Genomic DNA, 20,038 nt, shown 5'->3' on the forward strand with positions numbered 1-20,038 from the left:
CACCATCCATCCCTGTGTGTGACTGAATCCCCCCCCCCCTTCTCTCTCCTTCCTCTGAGTACGCTAAGGCAAATCAGGGTTCTCAGAGCACCCCTTACATCAAAGTTCACCTTTACACCAGAGGCCACAGTGTTTCCCCCTTACATCAGAGTTCTCAGTGTTCATGGGCGTCCACAGGTAGGGGCAAGGGGGGTCAAGTGCCCCCCCCCCTGGAATCAGGGATCTGATCATAAATTTAGCACAGTTGCGTCGCTATTGGGGTGTGGGAAGCCCGCACCCTGGTGCCACTCGCCAGTGGGGTGAATAACTGAGGGCCAGTCAAAGGAGACTAGGAAAGGAGCGCATCATGGGACATGTAGTCCCAAAGATTGGCGGCCCCATTTTCCACAGGGAGGAGGCTACAGCTCGATCAAGAGAGAGATTGAGAGACTGCAGCCTGGAAAAAAGCGAGGGAGAGAGCGCTACAGGACAAAGAATGAGGAGTGTGCTGGGTGGAAGCCAGAGAGAGAGACCTATGCTGCCCAGCCCCACCAGAGAGAGAGCCACGTTGCCCAGCCCCACCAGAGAGAGCCACGTTGCCCAGCCCCACCAGAGAGAGCCACGTTGCCCAGCCCCACTAGAGAGAGCCACGTTGCCCAGCCCCACCAGAGAGAGCCACGTTGCCCAGCCCCACTAGAGAGAGCCACGTTGCCCAGCCCCACTAGAGAGAGCCACGTTGCCCAGCCCCACCAGAGAGAGCCACGTTGCCCAGCCCCACTAGAGAGAGCCACGTTGCCCAGCCCCACCAGAGAGAGCCACGTTGCCCAGCCCCACCAGAGAGAGCCACGTTGCCCAGCCCCACTAGAGAGAGCCACGTTGCCCAGCCCCACTAGAGAGAGCCACGTTGCCCAGCCCCACTAGAGAGAGCCACGTTGCCCAGCCCCACCAGAGAGAGCCACGTTGCCCAGCCCCACCAGAGAGAGCCACGTTGCCCAGCCCCACTAGAGAGAGCCACGTTGCCCAGCCCCTCTAGAGAGAGCCACGTTGCCCAGCCCCACCAGAGAGAGCCACGTTGCCCAGCCCCACCAGAGAGAGCCACGTTGCCCAGCCCCACTAGAGAGAGCCACGTTGCCCAGCCCCACCAGAGAGAGCCACGTTGCCCAGCCCCACTAGAGAGAGCCACGTTGCCCAGCCCCACTAGAGAGAGCCACGTTGCCCAGCCCCACCAGAGAGAGCCACGTTGCCCAGCCCCACTAGAGAGAGCCACGTTGCCCAGCCCCACCAGAGAGAGCCACGTTGCCCAGCCCCACCAGAGAGAGCCACGTTGCCCAGCCCCACTAGAGAGAGCCACGTTGCCCAGCCCCACTAGAGAGAGCCACGTTGCCCAGCCCCACTAGAGAGAGCCACGTTGCCCAGCCCCACCAGAGAGAGCCACGTTGCCCAGCCCCACCAGAGAGAGCCACGTTGCCCAGCCCCACTAGAGAGAGCCACGTTGCCCAGCCCCTCTAGAGAGAGCCACGTTGCCCAGCCCCACCAGAGAGAGCCACGTTGCCCAGCCCCACCAGAGAGAGCCACGTTGCCCAGCCCCACTAGAGAGAGCCACGTTGCCCAGCCCCACCAGAGAGAGCCACGTTGCCCAGCCCCACCAGAGAGAGCCACGTTGCCCAGCCCCACCAGAGAGAGCCACGCTACCCAGTGCCACCAGGGAGCCTCGCTGCCCAGTGCCACGAGACTGAGCCATGCTACCCAACGCCACCAGGGAGCCTCACTGCCCAGCGCCACCAGAGAGAGCCATGTTGCCCAGCCCCACCAGAGAGAGCCACGTTGCCCAGCCCCACCAGAGAGAGCCACGTTGCCCAGCCCCACTAGAGAGTGCCACGTTGCCCAGCCCCACTAGAGAGAGCCACGTTGCCCAGCCCCACCAGAGAGAGCCACGCTACCCAGTGCCACCAGGGAGCCTCGCTGCCCAGTGCCACAAGACTGAGCCATGCTACCCAGTGCCACCAGGGAGCCTCACTGCCCAGCGCCACCAGAGAGAGCCACGCTGCCCAGTGCCACTAGAGAGAAAAAGACCAAGCCACTACCAGGGTACAGACATGATACACTACTGACCAGAGTCGCCCCTGGGGAACCCAGAGTGAGCGATCATCCAGTCGGGGGGATCACTGCTGTAGTTTTGTGGGGTCTGGTAAGAGGGCCTGTTGGCCATTATCTATTACTTATCCTATGGACTGTACTAGATCTGCAGTCTCTGACCATGATAACGTGATAATGACATTGTCGAAAAGGGGCGGTTCATGGGTGACCCTAAAATGATGCCCCCCCCCTGAAAAAAATTCTGCGGACACCCATGTCAGTGTTCTCCTTTAAATCAGAGTTCCCAGAGCCATCCCTTATGTCAGAGTCCCCAGAGTTCTCCTTTACATCAGAGTCTGCAGAACCCCCCCTTACAGTAAAAGGGAAATCAGCGAGTTCAGATGTAAAAGAGAAACTCTGCGGACTCTGATGTAAAGGGGGGACTCTTGTTATAAACTTCATATGATTAGAAATGTTATTTAATAGCAAAGTATATGTATAGTTTATACTATAGGAAAGAAATTGCTGTGCGCCGCTAAAGTGTTCGGGTTCGACTTGAAGAAAAGGTGGCAACCCTAGGGGAGAGGGGGGGGGGGGAGGGGGAGAAAGAGAGGGAAGGAGAAAAGAAAAAGGGGAAGAAAGGGCAGGGAGGGGGAAGGAGAACAGATGAGTATGCAGGTAAAGGATAAAAGGGTAAAGGTCAAAAAGTGCTAGTGTAAAATTATATGTGTCTGGGTGTGCAGCAATCCTTGTTCGGTACGTGCGAAACTAGAATAAATGTTAGAGAGTGGCAATCAAATATAGATTCTGATAGAGTGCCATACAAATAAAAACTCACAGTGAAGGATGGATGCCTGAAGCAATAGACATATAAAGCGTGGGTGCTGTGCAAAACTGCAATAAAATATGCTGACAATAAATGAGTATATAACTTAAGGTGATAGTCCAAAATATATGACTAAAGGTTAGGGCCGCCACCTTTTCTTCAAGTCAAACCCGAACAGTTTTGTGGCGCACAGAAATTAATTTTTTATAGTATAAGCTATACATATATTTTGCTACTAAATAACATTTCTAATCATATGAAGTTAATAACAAAAGTCCCCCTTTACATCAGAGTCCACAGAGTTTCTCTTTTACATCTGAACTCGCTGATTTCCCTTTTACTGTAAGAGGAGACTCTGCAGACTCTGATGTAAAGGAGAACTCTGGGGACTCTGACATAAGGGATGCTCTGTGAACCCTGATTTATGGGGGAACACTGAGTACTCTGATGTAAGGGGTGCTCTGTGAACCCTGATTTATGGGGGAACACTGAGTACTCTGATGTAAGGGGTGCTCTGTGAACCCTGATTTATGGGGGAACACTGAGTACTCTGATGTACAGAGAGGACTCTGCTGTAAGGGGAAACACTGGTGTAAAGGGTAACTCTGATGTAAGGGGTGCTCTGAGAACCCTGATTTGACTTAGTGTACTCTCTCTGAGGAAGGAGAGGGAAGGGGGGGGGGGAGACTTCATTCAGAGACAGGGATGGATGGTGAGCTCACTCACCCCTTGGCAGTCTGCACCTCTCATTCAGATGGATCTGAGGCTGCTGGACTTCAAATTTCCAGCCTCAACTTTCCTTTTCTGAAGCACAGCGCCGGGGATTGGAGTGTGGGGCAGACACAGAGGAGTAGGGATGGGGGGGGGGGGAAGAGGTGCAGATCAAGCCCTCTCTCTTCTCCCGTCTGTATGTGTTGGTAGGGGGGGGGGGGGGGGTGGAGGGTATGGTTTGTTAGTGGTGGCTTTGGGCAGTGTGAAAGACAGTGTAACAGACACTCTCAGCAGTGAAAACTGCAGCCAGAAACCCTGCTGGGAAACCATAGTCCAGTCTAAATAATGTGTCCGGGTTTCAGACAGTCTGAAACCTAGACGCATGATTCCAAATCCGAACTGTCCGGGTGAATCCTGGACAGGTGGCAACCCTACTAAAAGTGTACAGTGAGAGTAATCACATAAGCACAATCCCATGTGACATGCCAAGTGGAAAAAACACAGATATCAATCAATCCAATATAACAAAATGCATGTTCCATGCGGTGTTTCTAAAGTGCAAATAGTGCTGGCAACAAAAAAAAACGTTACAACACAAGTGAAATGATAAACACATAAAAATAAGGTGCTGGTAATCAGTCTGGGATATTCAGTCCTGTGGACGTGCTGCGTTCTAAGGGGAAGCACTAGCTTTGAACTTCAGTGATCCATGCAGGCATACATGTGCAGTGACTTAATCCTCCTATTTATCCAATACGTGGATGGATGTGCCCTTACCTCACGGCTGTGAGGTTTAGTGATGGACGAACTTCCGACGGGACGTTTCGCGAACGCGAAACGCGAACGGGCACAAACGTTCGCGAAAACGACCGTTCGCCGCGGGCTCCATTGACTTCAATGGGAGGCGAATTTCGCAAACCTTTAGGTCGAATTTGCGGCCACGGGGTAATTATTAGGGGGTAGCACGTAGTCCCACCACCTGGACAATAGCATAATACATGTATGAGGTGAATTTGGGATCGATAACTACAAGCATTTTTTTTTTATTTGGGAAATTGTTCTGACAATTCAGGACTATGGAGCTAATGAAGGCAATGGAGGAGAGGGAAGGTCAGGGACCAGGGTAGGCAAACAAGAGGGTGCAGGAGATACAGAGCACTGACAGCAGCACCGTAATACAGAGCACTGACATCAGCACCGTGACATACAGCGCTGACAGCAGCTCCGTGACATACAGCGCTGACAGCAGCTCCGTGACATACAGCGCTGACAGCAGCTCCGTGACATACAGCGCTGACAGTAGCTCCGTGACATACAGCGCTGACAGCAGCACCGTGACATACAGCGCTGACAGCAGCTCCGTGACATACAGCGCTGACAGCAGCTCCGTGACATACAGCGCTGACAGCAGCTCCGTGACATACAGCACTGACAGCAGCTCCGTGACATACAGCGCTGACAGCAGCTCCGTGACATACAGCGCTGACAGCAGCACCGTGACATACAGCGCTGACAGCAGCTCCGTGACATACAGCGCTGACAGCAGCTCCGTGACATACAGCGCTGACAGCAGCTCCGTGACATACAGCACTGACAGCAGCTCCGTGACATACAGCGCTGACAGCAGCTCCGTGACATACAGCGCTGACAGCAGCACCGTGACATACAGCGCTGACAGCAGCTCCGTGACATACAGCGCTGACAGCAGCTCCGTGACATACAGCGCTGACAGCAGCTCCGTGACATACAGCGCTGACAGCAGCTCCGTGACATACAGCGCTGACAGCAGCTCCGTGACATACAGCGCTGACAGCAGCACCGTGACATACAGCGCTGACAGCAGCTCCGTGACATACAGCGCTGACAGCAGCTCCGTGACATACAGCGCTGACAGCAGCACCGTGACATACAGCGCTGACAGCAGCTCCGTGACATACAGCACTGACAGCAGCTCCGTGACATACAGCGCTGACAGCAGCTCCGTGACATACAGCGCTGACAGCAGCACCGTGACATACAGCGCTGACAGCAGCTCCGTGACATACAGCGCTGACAGCAGCTCCGTGACATACAGCGCTGACAGCAGCTCCGTGACATACAGCGCTGACAGCAGCTCCGTGACATACAGCGCTGACAGCAGCTCCGTGACATACAGCGCTGACAGCAGCACCGTGACATACAGCGCTGACAGCAGCTCCGTGACATACAGCGCTGACAGCAGCTCCGTGACATACAGCGCTGACAGCAGCACCGTGACATACAGCGCTGACAGCAGCTCCGTGACATACAGCGCTGACAGCAGCTCCGTGACATACAGCGCTGACAGCAGCTCCGTGACATACAGCGCTGACAGCAGCTCCGTGACATACAGCGCTGACAGCAGCTCCGTGACATACAGCGCTGACAGCAGCTCCGTGACATACAGCGCTGACAGCAGCTCCGTGACATACAGCGCTGACAGCAGCTCCGTGACATACAGCGCTGACAGCAGCACCGTAAGCAGCCCCTGGAGGAAGTCAGCACAGCACAGGGATGGTGTGATCCCCTCATAATAAGAACCCCCAGGAGGAAGTCAGCACAGCACAGGGATGGTGGGAGCCCCTCATAATAAGAACCCCCAGGAGGAAGTCAGCACAGCACAGGGATGGTGGGAGCCCCTCATAATAAGAACACCCAGGAGGAAGTCAGCACAGCACAGGGATGGTGGGAACCCCTCATAATAAGCAGCCCCAGTAGAAATATGACACCGCTCAACCTCTTCAAAGAGGAGGGTAGGGGCATATAGTACGGTGTGCTTTTTTGGGTCAGGGAAGTGAGCCAAATGAATTAAGAAGGTCTGTGTGCTTGATTCCAAAAATTGTTTATAGACATATACATGGTCTACTGATCACATGTGTTGAATTCCTCCGAGATCCATGCCTCATTCATTTTTAGAAATGTGAGGTAGTTAACACTGTGGTGAGCTAGGCGAGTACGCTTATCGGTCACAATCCCCCCTGCTGCGCTGAACGTCCTTTCGGACAGGACACTGGATGAGGGGCAAGCCAACAGTTCGATTGCAAATTGGGCAAGCTCTGGCCAGAGGTCAAGCCTGCCCACCCAGTAGTCTAGGGGTTCATCACTCCTCAGAGCGTCCACATCGGCCGTTAACCCAATGTAGTCGGACACCTGACGGTCTAGGCGTTCCCTGATGCTGGATCCGGATGACACCTGTCGATGGGTCGGCTGAAAGAATGACCTCATATCCAAAGTCACCAACACATCTTCAAACCGGCCTCTTCTTGCAGGCGCTGTTGGATTGGTACCCGCAAATCCTTCTCTGGGAGTGGGAATTGCTCCTCTGCCAGCGCACGCAAAAGCAGAATGCAGCATTTCTCGAAGCAAGGCCTGGAAGTGCTGCATTCTGACAGCCCTCTGCGACGGCGGTAACATTTCCGCCATTTTGTGTTTGTACCGGGGATCTAAGTACGTTGCCACCCAGTACTGGTCCTTGACCCTCATGCTTTTTATACGGGGGTCCCTATTAAAACACTGGAGCATGAAGGCCCCCATTTGCACTCAAGCGGAAGGTATGTGGTGGTGGTGGTGGTGTTGTTGGTGGTAGTGTCTTTGGGGGTGCACATAGCAGAGAGTGAAGAAGAGGGTGCAGATCGAGAGGATGAGGAGGGTGCAGAAGAATAAGGCTGAGTGAGCCACTCAACCAAGTCTGGTGCGTCCTTTAAAGTAATTGAACGCACCTTCTGCAACTTCCCACTTTGGCTCAAGGCTGTTGCTCCTGCCCTACCCCTACCACCCCTGCGGAAGGGCCTGCCTCTTCCTCTGCCTGTCATTTTTTAAATCACCCTGTGACAAAACTCTTAGTCCCTATACCGCTGAAGGACTGCTGCAGTATAGGGCAGCGGTCAGCAGTAGTGCACGTCAACCCTATGTATTGTGGACCGATAGCGGTCCTTACAGAACAGCAGACTGTAACGCACTCAGGCCTATGTACCGTAGCACCCTATACCAAGTTACCAGTCCTTATAAGAACTTTTGTGGACCAAGCAGGTTGTGTGTTAGTGATTAGCAGACTGTACGTCAGTCCCTATACCAATGAAGGACTGCTGCAGTATAGGGCAGCGGTCAGCAGTAGTGCACGGCAACCCTATGTATTGTGGACCGATAGCGGTCCTTACAGAACAGCAGACTGTAACGCACTCAGGCCTATGTACCGTAGCACCCTATACCAAGTTACCAGTCCTTATAAGAACTTTTGTGGACCAAGCAGGTTGTGTGTTAGTGATTAGCAGACTGTACGTCAGTCCCTATACCGCTGAAGGACTGCTGCAGTATAGGGCAGCGGTCAGCAGTAGTGCACGTCAACCCTATGTATTGTGGACCGATAGCGGTCCTTACAGAACAGCAGACTGTACTGCACTCAGGCCTATGTACCGTAGCACCCTATACCAAGTTACCAGTCCTTATAAGAACTTTTGTGGACCAAGCAGGTTGTGTGTTAGTGATTAGCAGACTGTACGTCAGTCCCTATACCAATGAAGGACTGCTGCAGTATAGGGCAGCGGTCAGCAGTAGTGCACGGCAACCCTATGTATTGTGGACCGATAGCGGTCCTTACAGAACAGCAGACTGTAACGCACTCAGGCCTATGTACCGTAGCACCCTATACCAAGTTACCAGTCCTTATAAGAACTTTTGTGGACCAAGCAGGTTGTGTGTTAGTGATTAGCAGACTGTGCGTCAGTCCCTATACCGCTGAAGGACTGCTGCAGTATAGGGCAGCGGTCAGCAGTAGTGCACGGCAACCCTATGTATTGTGGACCGATAGCGGTCCTTACAGAACAGCAGACTGTAACGCACTCAGGCCTATGTACCGTAGCACCCTATACCAAGTTACCAGTCCTTATAAGAACTTTTGTGGACCAAGCAGGTTGTGTATTAGTGTTTAGCAGACTGTGCGTCAGTCCCTATACCGCTGAAGGACTGCTGCAGTATAGGGCAGCGGTCAGCAGTAGTGCACGGCAACCCTATCTATTGTGGACCGATAGCGGTCCTTACAGAACAGCAGACTGTACCGCACCCAAGCCTATGTACCGTAGCACCCTAGACAGACCAAGTTACCAGTCCTGATAAAGAGCTTTGTGGAACAAGTGAGTTGTGAATGATTAGCAGACTGCAGCAGAAGGGCAGCAGTCAAGTATAATATTCTTTCTATATTTGGAAGAAAGAATATTATACGTGTACAAGCCTATTACCGTACCACTGATACCAGTCCTGAAAAGAACCTTTGTGGAACTAATAGTAACAGCAAGTCTTTAAAATTATCCTCACTGCCTGACAACACTGCTTCCTGCCTGTCCCTATACAAATTGGCAAAAAAGAGTAGGCTGGAACGATTAGCTGGAACAGCTCTTTTGTGGACCTGATAGTAACAGCTAATGATGATGATGATGATGATGATGAAGAAAGACTAATCTGGCTGAGCTGTCCCTAAAATAGCAGCATACAGCGCTCTGTCCCTTTATCTAAACTGACAAAAGAAACTCAGGCTGCTGACCTAACACCTATACCAGTCCTGAAAAGAACTTTTGTGTACCAAATAGCTAGCGTTTTCTCTGTCCCTACTCCACACAGGATCCTTTCCCTACAGTGACAGAAGAAAGAATGTAAAATGGCCACCGGATCGGGTGTATTTATAGGTTAGGGGGAATGTCCAAGTGTCCATGAGCTGTCATGTCTCAATTGGTTGTCCTGTAACACATGATAAACGTGTCACGAAAGGTTAAAGTTCTTGTATACATTAAACACGTAAGTCCGCCGGGGCGAACGACGGAAAAAGGCGTTCGAACCCGCGGACGGCGAAAGTCGGAAATTCGCCGCGAAACGACCGCCGGGCGAAACGTTCGTCCATCACTAGTGAGGTTACAGCCTTAATAGTATAGGTGGGTAACTGGCTCCTGTTCCTGGGATAGGTATGCCTCACAAGATAAAGAGATAATGTCCCATAGTGTAGTAGTTTCAACCAATTGAATTTTATTTAAGTATAGTGACAGGGTACTCACATTCTGAGTGAATAAAAACGGCAGTAATAGAGCAACAAGCAGAGTAACGAACGGTGCATTCCAATGTCCTTCCTAGTGTCTCTCTCACTTCCTTCCTTGCGCATTCGTCACCGTCACGTGACTTTTCCTGAAGAATAGGGTTGCCACCTGTCCGGGATTCACCCGGACAGTTCGGGTTTGGAATCATGTGTCCGGGTTTCAGATTGCCTGAAACCCGGACACATTATTCAGACTGGACTATGGCTTCCCAGCAGGGTTGCTGGCTGCAGTTGTCTAAGCTGAGAGTGTCTGTTGCACTCTTTTTCATGTTGCCCAAAGCCACCACTAATAATTCCCCCCCCCCCAAACACACACACAGACGTGAGAGGAGAGAGGGCTCGATCTGCACCTCTTCCTCCCACCCCTACCTATCTATGTCTACCCTCACTCCTTAGAAAAGGAAAGTTGGAGCCGCTAATTTGAAGTCCAGCAGCCTCAGATACATCTGGATGAGAGGTGCTGATTGCCAAGGGGTGAGTGAGCTCACCATCCATCTCTATCTGTGACTCTCTCCTGCCTCTGAATGAGTACACTAATGTAAATTAGGGTTCTCAGAGCACCCCTTACATCAGAGTTCCCCTTTACACCAGAGGCCACAGTGTTCTCCCTTACATCACAGTTCTCAGTGTTCCCCTTTAAATCAGGGGTTCCCAGAACACCCCTTATATCAGAATCTGCAGAGTCCTCCCTTACAGTGAAAGGGAACTCTGTGAATTCAGATGTAAAAGGGGAACTCTGTGGACTCTGATGTAAAGGGGGACTCTTGTTATTAACTTCATATGATTAGAAATGTTATTTAGTAGCAAAATATATTTATAGTTTATACTATAGAAAAAAAAAAATTGCTGTGCACCGCTAAAGTGTTCGGGTTCGACTTGAAGAAAAGGTGGCAACCCTACTGAAGAAGTCACGTGACGGTTCCCTGAAGAAGTCACGTGATGGTGACGAATGCGCAAGGAAGGAAGTGAGAGAGACACTAGGAAGGACATTGGAACGCACCGTTCGTTACTCTGCTTGTTGTTCTATTACTGCAGTTTTTATTCACTCAGAATGTGAGTACCCTGTCACTATACTTAAATAAAATTCAATTGGTTGAAACTACTACACTATGGGACATTATCTCTTTATCTTGTGAGGCATACCTATCCCAGGAACAGGAGCCAGTTACCCACCTATACTATTAAGGCTGTAACCTCACAGCCGTGAGACATACCTATCCCAGGAACAGGAGCCAGTTACCCACCTATACTATTAAGGCTGTAACCTCACAACCGTGAGGTAAGGGCACATCCATCCACGTATTGGATAAATAGGAGGATTAAGTCACTGCACATGTATGCCTGCATGGATCACTGAAGTTCAAAGCTAGTGCTTCCCCTTAGAACGCAGCACGTCCACAGGACTGAATATCCCAGACTGATTACCAGCACCTTATTTTTATGTGTTTATCATTTCACTTGTGTTGTAACGTTTTTTTTTGTTGCCAGCACTATTTGCACTTTATAAACACCGCATGGAACATGCATTTTGTTATATTGGATTGATTGATATCTGTGTTTTTTCCACTTGGCATGTCACATGGGATTGTGCTTATGTGATTACTCTCACTGTACACTTTTAGTAGGGTTGCCACCTGTCCAGGATTCACCCGGACAGTTCGGATTTGGAATCATGCGTCTAGGTTTCAGACTGTCTGAAACCCGGACACATTATTTAGACTGGACTATGGTTTCCCAGCAGGGTTTCTGGCTGCAGTTTTCACTGCTGAGAGTGTCTTTCACACTGCCCAAAGCCACCACTAACAAACCATACCCTCCACACCCCCACCAACACATACAGACGGGAGAAGAGAGAGGGCTTAATCTGCACCTCTTCCCCCCCATCCCTACCCCTCTGTGTCTGCCCCACACTCCAATCCCCGGCGCTGTGCCTCAGAAAAGGAAAGTTGAGGCTGGAAATTTGAAGTCCAGCAGCCTCAGATCCATCTGAATGAGAGGTGCAGACTGCCAAGGGGTGAGTGAGCTCACCATCCATCCCTGTCTCTAAATGAAGTCTCCCCCCCCCCTTCCCTCTCTTTCCTCAGAGAGAGTACACTAAGTCAAATCAGGGTTCTCAGAGCACCCCTTACATCAGAGTTACCCTTTACACCAGTGTTTCCCCTTACAGCAGAGTCCTCTCTGTACATCAGAGTACTCAGTGTTCCCCCATAAATCAGGGTTCTCAGAGCATCCCTTACATCAGAGTACTCAGTGTTCCCCCATAAATCAGGGTTCTCAGAGCACCCCTTACATCAGAGTACTCAGTGTTCCCCCATAAATCAGGGTTCACAGAGCATCCCTTACATCAGAGTACTCAGTGTTCCCCCATAAATCAGGGTTCTCAGAGCACCCCTTACATCAGAGTACTCAGTGTTCCCCCATAAATCAGGGTTCTCAGAGCACCCCTTACATCAGAGTACTCAGTGTTCCCCCATAAATCAGGGTTCTCAGAGCACCCCTTACATCAGAGTACTCAGTGTTCCCCCATAAATCAGGGTTCTCAGAGCACCCCTTACATCAGAGTACTCAGTGTTCCCCCATAAATCAGGGTTCTCAGAGCACCCCTTACATCAGAGTACTCAGTGTTCCCCCATAAATCAGGGTTCACAGAGCATCCCTTACATAAGAGTACTCAGTGTTCCCCCATAAATCAGGGTTCTCAGAGCATCCCTTACATCAGAGTACTCAGTGTTCCCCCATAAATCAGGGTTCTCAGAGCACCCCTTACATCAGAGTACTCAGTGTTCCCCCATAAATCAGGGTTCTCAGAGCACCCCTTACATCAGAGTACTCAGTGTTCCCCCATAAATCAGGGTTCTCAGAGCACCCCTTACATCAGAGTACTCAGTGTTCCCCCATAAATCAGGGTTCTCAGAGCACCCCTTACATCAGAGTACTCAGTGTTCCCCCATAAATCAGGGTTCACAGAGCATCCCTTACATAAGAGTACTCAGTGTTCCCCCATAAATCAGGGTTCTCAGAGCATCCCTTACATCAGAGTACTCAGTGTTCCCCCATAAATCAGGGTTCTCAGAGCACCCCTTACATCAGAGTACTCAGTGTTCCCCCATAAATCAGGGTTCTCAGAGCACCCCTTACATAAGAGTACTCAGTGTTCCCCCATAAATCAGGGTTCTCAGAGCACCCCTTACATCAGAGTACTCAGTGTTCCCCCATAAATCAGGGTTCTCAGAGCACCCCTTACATCAGAGTACTCAGTGTTCCCCCATAAATCAGGGTTCTCCGAGCACCCCTTACATCAGAGTACTCAGTGTTCCCCCATAAATCAGGGTTCTCAGAGCACCCCTTACATCAGAGTACTCAGTGTTCCCCCATAAATCAGGGTTCTCAGAGCACCCCTTACATCAGAGTACTCAGTGTTCCCCCATAAATCAGGGTTCTCAGAGCACCCCTTACATCAGAGTACTCAGTGTTCCCCCATAAATCAGGGTTCTCAGAGCACCCCTTACATCAGAGTACTCAGTGTTCCCCCATAAATCAGGGTTCACAGAGCATCCCTTACATCAGAGTACTCAGTGTTCCCCCATAAATCAGGGTTCTCAGAGCACCCCTTAGATCAGAGTTACCCTTTACACCAGTGTTTCCCCTTACAGCAGAGTCCTCTCTGTACATCAGAGTACTCAGTGTTCCCCCATAAATCAGGGTTCACAGAGCACCCCTTACATCAGAGTACTCAGTGTTCCCCCATAAATCAGGGTTCACAGAGCATCCCTTACATCAGAGTACTCAGTGTTCCCCCATAAATCAGGGTTCTCAGAGCACCCCTTACATCAGAGTACTCAGTGTTCCCCCATAAATCAGGGTTCTCAGAGCACCCCTTATATCAGAGTACTCAGTGTTCCCCCATAAATCAGGGTTCTCAGAGCACCCCTTACATCAGAGTACTCAGTGTTCCCCCATAAATCAGGGTTCTCAGAGCACCCCTTACATCAGAGTACTCAGTGTTCCCCCATAAATCAGGGTTCTCAGAGCATCCCTTATGTCAGAGTCCCCAGAGTTCAGAGGTAAAAGGGGAACTCTGTGGACTCTGATGTAAAAGGGGACTTTTGTTATTAACTTATATACATATGATTAGAAATGTTATTTAGTAGCAAAATATATGTATAGCTTATACTATAAAAAAGAAATTTCTGTGCGCCACAAAACTGTTCGGCTTTGACTTGAAGAAAAGGTGGCGGCCCTAACCTTTAGTCATATATTTTGGACTATCACCTTAAGTTATATACTCGTTTATTGTCAGCGTATTTTATTGCAGTTTTGCACAGCGCCCACGCTTTATATGTCTATTGCTTCAGGCATCCATCCTTCACTGTGAGTTTTTATTTGTATGGCACTCTATCAGAATCTATATTTGATTGCCACTCTCTAACATTTATTCTAGTTTCGCACGTACCGAACAAGGATCTGTGCACACCCAGACACATATCATTTTACACTAGCACTTTTTCACCTTTACCCTTTTATCCTTTACCTGCATACTCATCTGTTCCCCTTCCCCCTCCCTGCCCTTTCTTCCCCTTCCCCTTTTTCTTTTCTCCTTCCCTCTCTTTCTCCCCCCTTCCCCCCCCCCTCTCCCCTCCTTTCTTGTATTCCCCCATTTGCGCAAAACAAAAACCACTTAATCGATATTGCGGAGGGAGCCGGTGAAGCTCCCCTCAGTGTTTGCAGCATCCCTCTATTCCCCTTGTCAAGGTGGTTGGCGCAGAGGTACTTTATACACTAATTGTCTATGGGAAATGTTTGACCATTCTTCCAGAAGAGCATTTGTGAGGTCAGGTACTGATGTTGGGGGCGAGAAAGGGTTGAGGTCAGGACTCTGTGCAGGCCAGTCAAGTTCCTCCACCCCAAACTCGCTCATCCATGTCTTTATGGACCTTGCTTTGTGCACTGGTCCATATCATTTGGTGGAGGAGGGATTATGGTTCGGGGGGGGGGGGGGGTTGTTTTTCAGAGGTTGGGATTGGCCCCTTAGTTCCAGTGAAGGGAACTCTTAAGACGTCGGCATACCAAGAGATTTTGGACAATTTCATGCTCCCAACTTTGTGGGAGGAGTTTGGGGGACGGCCCCTTCCTGTTCCAACATGACTGCCCCACCAGTGTACAGAGCAAGGTCCATAAAGACATGGATGAGCGAGTTTGGGGTGGAGGAACCTGACTGGCCTGCACAGAGTACATACCCTGTTTCCCCTAAAATAAGACCTAGCATGAGTGTCGGTGATGGCTGCAATATAAGCCCTACCCCCCCCCCCCCCCAAATAAACCCCATCCTCTTTCCCCAAAAATAAGCCCTACCCTGAGAATAAGACATAGAAGGACTTTAACTAGGGCTTATTTGGGGGGTAGGGCTTATATTGCAGCCATCACCGACAATCACGCTAGGTCTTATTTTAGGGGAAACAGAGTAGTACAAGGGAACCGCAATATAAAGCCTTAATTGGTCTGATATCAACAGTCTCAGGTGACAAGGACACTGCTGATATCAGACCGATTAAGGCTTCACATTGCGGTTCTCGTTTTTAATCCATTCCTTTAAATTCCTTTTAAAACTTATCAAAGGATAAAGGAGGGAGCACAAGGAGGGAGCACAAGGAGGGAGCACAAGGGGGGAGCACAAGGAGGGAGCACAAGGGGGGAGCACAAGGAGGGAGCACAAGGGGGGAGCACAAGGAGGGAGCACAAGGAGGGAGCACAAGGGGGGAGCACAAGGAGGGAGCACAAGGAAGGAGCACAAGGAGGGAGCACAAGGAGGGAGAACGAGGAGGGAGCACAAGTAGGGAGCACGAGGAGGGAGAATGAGGAGGGAGCACAAGGAGGGAGCACAAGTAGGGAGCACGAGGAGGGAGAACGAGGAGGGAGCACAAGGGGGGAGCACAAGGAGGGAGCACAAGGGGGGAGCACAAGGGGGGAGCACAAGGGGGGAGCACAAGGAAGGAGCACAAGGGGGGAGCACAAGGAAGGAGCACAAGGAGGGAGCACAAGGGGGGAGCACAAGTAGGGAGCACGAGGAGGGAGAATGAGGAGGGAGCACAAGGAGGGAGCACAAGTAGGGAGCACGAGGAGGGAGAACGAGGAGGGAGAACGAGGAGGGAGCACAAGGGGGGAGCACAAGGAGGGAGCACAAGGGGGAGCACAAGGGGGGAGCACAAGGAAGGAGCACAAGGAGGGAGCACAAGGGGGGAGCACAAGGAAGGAGCACAAGTAGGGAACACAAAGAGGGAGCACAAGGAGGGAGCACAAGGAGGGAGCACAAAAAGGGAGCACAAGGAGGGAGCACAAGGGGGAGCACAAGGAGGGAGCACAAGGAGGGAGCACAAGGAGGGAGCACGAGGAGGGAGCACGAGGAAGGAGCACAAGGAGGGAGCACAAGGAAGGAGCACAAGGAGGGAGCACAAGGAGGGAGCACGAGGAGGGAGCACGAGGAAGGAGCACAAGGAGGGAGCACAAGGAAGGAGCACAAGGAAGGAGCACAAGGAAGGAGCACAGGGAGGGAGCACAAGGAGGGAGCACAAGGGGGGAGCGGGAGCACAAGGGGGGAGCACAAGGGGGGAGCACAAGGAAGGAGCACAAGGAGGGAGCACAAGAAAGGAGCACAAGGAGGGAGCACAAGGAGGGAGCACGAGGAGGGAGCACGAGGAAGGAGCACAAGGAGGGAGCACAAGGAAGGAGCACAAGGAAGGAGCACAAGGAAGGAGCACAGGGAGGGAGCACAAGGAGGGAGCACAAGGGGGGAGCGGGAGCACAAGGAGGGAGCACAAGGAGGGAGCACGAGGAGGGAGAACGAGGAGGGAGCACGAGGAAGGAGCACAAGGAGGGAGCACAAGGAGGGAGCACAAGGAAGGAGCACAAGGAAGGAGCACAAGGAGGGAGCACAAAGAGGGAGCACAAGGAGGGAGCACAAGGGGGAGCACAAGGAGGGAGCACAAGGAGGGAGCACAAGGAGGGAGCACAAGGGGGAGCACAAGGAAGGAGCACAAGGAGGGAGCACAAGAAAGGCGCACAAGGAGGGAGCACAAAGAGGGAGCACAAGGAGGGAGCACAAGGAGGGAGCACAAGGAGGGAGCACGAGGAGGGAGCACGAGGAAGGAGCACAAGGAGGGAGCACAAGGAAGGAGCACAAGGAAGGAGCACAGGGAGGGAGCACAAGGAGGGAGCACAAGGGGGGAGCGGGAGCACAAGGAGGGAGCACAAGGAGGGAGCACGAGGAGGGAGAACGAGGAGGGAGAACGAGGAGGGAGCACGAGGAAGGAGCACAAGGAGGGAGCACAAGGAGGGAGCACAAGGAAGGAGCACAAGGAGGGAGCACAAGGAGGGAGCACAAGGGGGAGCACAAGGAAGGAGCACAAGGAGGGAGCACAAGAAAGGAGCACAAGGAGGGAGCACAAAGAGGGAGCACAAGGAGGGAGCACAAGGAGGGAGCACGAGGAGGGAGCACGAGGAAGGAGCACAAGGAGGGAGCACAAGGAAGGAGCACAAGGAAGGAGCACAAGGAAGGAGCACAGGGAGGGAGCACAAGGAGGGAGCACAAGGGGGGAGCGGGAGCACAAGGAGGGAGCACAAGGAGGGAGCACGAGGAGGGAGAACGAGGAGGGAGCACGAGGAAGGAGCACAAGGAGGGAGCACAAGGAGGGAGCACAAGGAAGGAGCACAAGGGGGGAGCACAAGGAGGGAGCACAAGGAGGGAGCACAAGGAGGGAGCACAAGGAAGGAGCACAAGGAAGGAGCACAAGGGGGGAGGACAAGGAGGGAGCACAAGGAGGGAGCACAAGGGGGGAGGAAGGAGCACAAGGAGGGAGCAGAAGGGGGGAGCACAAGGAGGGAGCACAAGGAGGGAGCACAAGGAGGGAGCACAAGGAGGGAGCACAAGGGGGGAGCACGAGGAGGGAGCACAAGGGGGGAGCACGAGGAGGGAGAACGAGGAGGGAGAACGAGGAGGGAGCACGAGGAGGGAGAACGAGGAGGGAGCACAAGGAAGGAGCACAAGGAGGGAGCACAAGGAAGGAGCACAAGGAGGGAGCACAAGGAAGGAGCACAAGGAGGGAGCACAAGGAAGGAGCACAAGGAGGGAGCACAAGGAAGGAACACAAGGAGGGAGCACAAGGAGGGAGCACAAGGAAGGAGCACAAGGGGGGAGCACAAGGGGGGAGCACAAGGGGGAGCACAAGGAGGGAGCACAAGGGGGGAGGAAGGAGCACAAGGAGGGAGCACAAGGGGGGAGCACAAGGAGGGAGCACAAGGAGGGAGCACAAGGAGGGAGCACAAGGAGGGAGCACAAGGGGGGAGCACAAGGAGGGAGCACAAGGAGGGAGCACAAGGGGGGAGCACGAGGAGGGAGCACAAGGGGGGAGCACGAGGAGGGAGCACAAGGGGGAGCACGAGGAGGGAGAACGAGGAGGGAGCACGAGGAGGGAGAACGAGGAGGGAGCACAAGGAGGGAGCACAAGGAAGGAGCACAAGGAGGGAGCACAAGGAAGGAACACAAGGAGGGAGCACAAGGAGGGAGCACAAAGAAGGAGCACAAGGAGGGAGCACAAGGAGGGAGCACAAAGAAGGAGCACAAGGAGGGAGCACAAGGAGGGAGCACAAGGAGGGAGCACAAGGAGGGAGCACAAGGGGGGAGCACAAGGAAGGAGCACAAGTAGGGAGCACAAGGAGGGAGCACAAGGAGGGAGCACAAGGAAGGAGCACAAGGAAGGAGCACAAGGAGGGAGCACAAGGAGGGAGCACAAGGGGGGAGCACAAGGAAGGAGCACAAGTAGGGAGCACAAGGAGGGAGCCCGAGGAGGGAGCACGAGGAGGGAGCACGAGGAGGGAGAACGAGGAGGGAGCACAAGGAGGGAGAACAAGGAGGGAGCACAAGGAGGGAGCACAAGGGGGGAGCACAAGGAAGGAGCACAAGGAAGGAGCACAAGGAAGGAGCACAAGGAGGGAGCACAAGGAAGGAGCACAAGGAGGAAGCACAAGGGGGGAGCACAAGGAGGGAGCACAAGGAAGGAGCACAAGGAAGGAGCACAAGGAGGGAGCACAAGGGGGGAGCACAAGGAGGGAGCACAAGGAAGGAGCACAAGGGGGGAGCACAAGGGGGGAGCACAAGGAAGGAGCACAAGGGGGGAGCACAAGGGGGGAGCACAAGGAAGGAGCACAAGGAGGGAGCACAAGGGGGGAGCACAAGGAAGGAGCACAAGTAGGGAGCACAAGGAGGGAGCACAAGGGGGGAGCACAAGGAAGGAGCACAAGTAGGGAGCACAAGGAGGGAGCCCGAGGAGGGAGCACGAGGAGGGAGCACGAGGAGGGAGAACGAGGAGGGAGCACAAGGAGGGAGAACAAGGAGGGAGCACAAGGAGGGAGCACAAGGGGGGAGCACAAGGAAGGAGCACAAGGAAGGAGCACAAGGAAGGAGCACAAGGAGGGAGCACAAGGAAGGAGCACAAGGAGGGAGCACAAGGGGGGAGCACAAGGAGGGAGCACAAGGAAGGAGCACAAGGGGGGAGCACAAGGGGGGAGCACAAGGAAGGAGCACAAGGGGGGAGCACAAGGGGGGAGCACAAGGAAGGAGCACAAGTAGGGAGCACAAGGAGGGAGCACAAGGGGGGAGCACAAGGAAGGAGCACAAGTAGGGAGCACAAGGAGGGAGCCCAAGGAGGGAGCACGAGGAGGGAGCACGAGGAGGGAGAACGAGGAGGGAGCACAAGGAGGGAGAACAAGGAGGGAGCACAAGGAAGGAGCACAAGGAAGGAGCACAAGTAGGGAGCACAAGGAGGGAGCACAAGGGGGGAGCACAAGGAGGGAGCACAAGGAGGGAGCACAAGGAGGGAGCACAAGGAGGGAGCACAAGGAAGGAGCACAAGGAAGGAGCACAAGTAGGGAGCACAAGGAGGGAGCACAAGGAGGGAGCACAAGGAAGGAGCACAAGGAAGGAGCACAAGTAGGGAGCACAAGGAGGGAGCACAAGGGGGGAGCACAAGGAGGGAGCACAAGGAGGGAGCACAAGGAGGGAGCACAAGTAGGGAGCACAAGGAGGGAGCACAAGGAGGGAGCACAAGGGGGGAGCACAAGGAAGGAGCACAAGTAGGGAGCACAAGGAGGGAGCCCGAGGAGGGAGCACGAGGAGGGAGCCCGAGGAGGGAGCACGAGGAGGGAGCACGAGGAGGGAGAACGAGGAGGGAGCACAAGGAGGGAGCACAAGTAGGGAGCACAAGGAGGGAGCACAAGGAGGGAGCACAAGGGGGGAGCACAAGGAGGGAGCACAAGGAGGGAGCACAAGTAGGGAGCACAAGGAGGGAGCACAAGGA

This window comes from Lithobates pipiens, unplaced genomic scaffold (genome assembly GCF_037356315.1).
Source record: "Lithobates pipiens isolate NorthernLeopardFrog02 unplaced genomic scaffold, aLitPip1_a1.2 Scaffold_30, whole genome shotgun sequence".
Taxonomy (NCBI): domain Eukaryota; kingdom Metazoa; phylum Chordata; class Amphibia; order Anura; family Ranidae; genus Lithobates; species Lithobates pipiens.